Source organism: Rattus norvegicus, chromosome 2, assembly GCF_021556685.1.
Source record: "Rattus norvegicus strain SHRSP/BbbUtx chromosome 2, alternate assembly SHRSP_T2T, whole genome shotgun sequence".
NCBI lineage: Eukaryota > Metazoa > Chordata > Mammalia > Rodentia > Muridae > Rattus > Rattus norvegicus.
In genome coordinates, this window is record NC_141535.1 from 103,161,334 (window position 1) to 103,165,359 (window position 4,026).

The 4,026-nt window shown below is 42.0% G+C and overlaps 1 pseudogene; it reads left to right on the plus strand.

Annotated features, from left to right (window-relative positions):
* The first annotated feature begins 3,038 nt into the window (after nt 1-3,038).
* Nucleotides 3,039-3,636, plus strand: Rpl13-ps12 (ribosomal protein L13, pseudogene 12; annotated as a pseudogene).
* The last annotated feature ends 390 nt before the right edge of the window (nt 3,637-4,026 follow it).

Consider the following 4,026-nt stretch of genomic DNA (forward strand, 5'->3'; position numbering starts at 1 on the left):
ACTAAAAACAACAGCACACACACACACACACACACACACACACACACACACACACACACACACGTAAAATAGTATCATATGCTGCTTCTCAGGTGGAGGTTGAATTGAATTCCGTGCTGTGCACTGTGGAGACTAAATGAAATAACACAGGAATCAGCCCACTCAGTGCTGAAAGGTCAGGAAAGCATCTTAACCCCCAGTGTTTCTTCTTATGAGGACTTAGCAAACACCGGGTTGAACTGTTGCCTAGTTGGCTTCTAAACTCAACCCTTTACCCATCAGAGGCTTGGTTAATAGCTGAAGTTCCCAGCCTGAGGTCCCAACTCTTATCACTAATTCAGTGTCACCTAGAATAAACTTCGACACAAGTTTACGGCTAGCTAAACAAGGGGGCTGTGCACAAAGGGCTTTTGCATATACTTCCAACTCTGATTCTAGGTTAGTTTTGATATAATTTATCAGATTTTTATTAGGTCTTTTCTACTTCCTCCAGCCAGCAGACAAGCTCTATTCCATTACTTCTACGAGCAGGGCTGCTCTTACTAAATGGCCCTCTAATTACTGGGTGGTTTATGGCCTGAGAATGCAAACTAAGCTTAATATTAACCTGGGCAAAGCAACTGTGCCAATTTAGTCAGTGGTTATAAAGCTCCTGTCTGCCCCAGATAATGGGCCAGGGAGCATCTAAAGAAACATTAACTGAAGTCCCTTCCCTCAGGAAGCATAAGGAGACATACAAAAATCTGACACTGCTGTGATGGAATATGTAATTAACTTCAAGTGCAACAAGAGTTGGGACCAAGGAAACAGTAAGACCTTTCTGAACTGGAATAACCGGAAAGGCTAATACAAGAGTCAGGAGTTCAGATACAGAGGATGCTTGTTTAAGAGGTAAGAGACATTCAACACTCTGCTCCCAGGGTGCATCATGTATTCTGAGAGCCAAGGGTGAGATCTGAGGAGCTCTTTACATTGATTATTGTCTTTGCTGATGCACATGCCTGGGACCTGGTGATTCTAGGCAATCTCTCTTCCTTTCCCGGAAGTTCTCACTGTTACTGCTTTGTGCAAGAAGGAGCACACACCGTGAGTTACTGCATTTACACACACATGCCTCCATTTACATACGCGTGCCTGCAGATGATGACAGTGCATTTGGGGCTATGTTAGATTACATTTCACGATGTCGGAGTCCTCTATTTCTCTCCTCTAGAGAGTGTGTAAAGTGTCTCCTTCTACGGGAAAACAGATGAAAGCATCTATACTCCCACACATATGAGCTATATATTGCAGATTTCCTTATTTGAAGCTTTCAATGACACCAAAACTGTAGCAATGATGATTCTTCTACTTTTGAATTTCGTTTTATTTAAATATTAGACCACTCCAACCTCTTGCCCAAACTCTGAAAAATGTTGTCAAAGTGCCACTGGCAGGATTTCTCATTCAAAACCATTGATAGAGCGACTGCCAAAACTTGCTGGAGCTGAACAAAAAGCCAGCGGGTATGGGTAGAGGAAAAGCTATGCTTGGGTGATAAGCAAATACCAGAAGGATTAACTTCTCAAAATCAACTTTGAGATCAGATAGAGGCACTTTGACTTTTAAGAGACAATATTCATTTTATCAGTTTAGCAAACACCTCTTAGCAACGTTGATAGTCATCTTTTAATGAGCAGAGAATTTTTTTTTGTTTTTTTGGGTTTTTTTTTTGCCTTATTGGAAGTTAAATGTAAATCATTCTCTCATCTTACTTTAGCTTGTTGCCTCTTCCATAGTATTTTGCTAAATTGGTCTAAAAATACTTGGTGATGTGTACAAACAAGCCAGAAATACTTAACTGTGGTACAATGAAAGCAAATAGGCAGAGTTTACAAAATAATTCAGAACTCTGAAAGAGGCAGTATTCGAGGTATAAATATAGATCTCTACAAACAAGAAGCTAATAATCATAAGTCATCACTCATAAGAATCACAGTGAAGAATGGACAAGGGGAAAGTGTCTTCCAGATTCAGAAAACCTTGTTAGCTAATTGCAAAAATAATTCTGCCCGCAGAGTTCCAGTGTGATGATTACTAACATCTGAATTCTGTCAAACGTGTACTAGCATGTATTGAGCACTAACTCTATGTAATGAATATTTCTCAAACACATTGCAATTCTAGATGAGCTTCTTATGTTGTGCTCAGTTTCAATATGAGAAAAATGAAGGACATAGCCAGCATTTGACAAGTCCAGCCACTTGGTCTCCAGGGTGAGTGGCATTAGTAATTACATGAAAGCATCAATACCAACTATGCTGGTTTGAATGTGAAATGGTCACTACAGATCCATCTGTGTGAGCTCTTGGTGCCCAGTTTGTGCTGGTTTGGAATGGTATGGAGGTGAAACCTCTGCAGAAAGTGGGTCACTGGGAATGGGCCTTGCGACTTTGTAACCTAGTTCTACTTCTCTTCTGGTCTCAGCTTCTTGAGTATAGACAGAATGTGCCCAGCACATGATGGTCCTGCTATGCTTTCCATGCTATAATGGACTGTATCCCATCAAATATGACACAAGGGACTGGATAGATGACCCAGTAGTTAAGAACACTGGCTTCTCTTCCAGAAGACCTAGATTCAATTTCTACTACCTAGTTGACAGCTACAAAATATGAACTAAAATAAACCCTTCTTATGCATAAATTGATTTTTGGCAAATATTTTGCTACAGAATCAAGAAAATCACCAGTACACCAATACATTATGCATACATTTGGCTGCAATTTTATTACGGGGCCAATTCCTCTCTCTACTTGTTCATAGACCTAATTTACTATTCATTCTTAAACAAAATTTGGAGCTTATTAAGAAAAAATTTAACATTTAAGCAAGGGTATAAAGGTATGTGGAGACAGTAGTACATGAGCAGTAGTACATGCCCTACAGTTGGCAGGAGTGTTTCAAGAGAGTCACCATAAGGCTCACTTTCTTGCTCTTGACTTTTATGAGATATTCTAGAAACCTTAAGATAGTCGTTCAGAGTAAAGGAGGCAGTCATGGCGCCCAGCAGGAATGGCACGATCCTGACACTTGACAAGGACTGGCAGCAGCGAGCAGACACTTGGTTCAACCAGCCAGCACGCGAGATCCTTAGACTCTAGGCCCAGCAGGCGAAAGTGCGCCGCATCGCCCCTCGCCCCGCGTCCGGTCCCATCAGGCCCATCGTGAGGTACCCTACAGTTAGATACCACACCAAGGTCCGGGCTGGCAGGGGCTTCAGCCTGGAGGAACTCAGGGTGGCTGGTATCCACAAGAAAATGGCACGCACCATCGGCATCTCTGTGGACCCAAGGAGGCGAAACAAATCCACTGAGTCACTGCAGGCCAACATGCAGCGCCTGAACGAGTACCGCTCCAAGCTCATACTTTTCCCCAGGAAGCCTTCTGCTCCGAAGAAGGGAGACAGTTCTGCTGAAGAACTTAAATTGGCCACGCAGCTAACAGGACCTGTGATGCCCATCCGGAATGTGTACAAAAAGGAAAAGGCCAGAGCCATTACAGAAGAGGATGGCCCGAGCCAATGCCCGGCTCTTCGGCATCCGAGCAAAGAGGGCGAAAGAAGCTGCAGAGCAAGACGTTGAGAAGAAAAAGTAATGTGCGGCTGGAGAGTTGTAATAAATTTTCCATAAAGCAAAAAAAAAAAAGGTAATCACTCAGATATTCTTGCATTAGTTTGATATTAATTTTTATTACTTGGAGAAAAGCCAAGGAATTTATTAAAATGGTTTATGCAACTTCATTACAGAAGAGGACTCTAATTTGTTCATGAGTAAAGATCATTTGCAGGAAGAAGCAGAGCTGTATTTTATTGTTTATTACTATTTCAAAAACATCAGGGCAGAATTCCTATTGAAGTTACAACACAATTCTTCACAGAAACCGGAAGGACAATTTTAAACTTCATATGGAAACACAGACAGGCAGACAGACAGACAGACAGACAGACACAGACACACGCGCGCACACACACACACACACCAAACA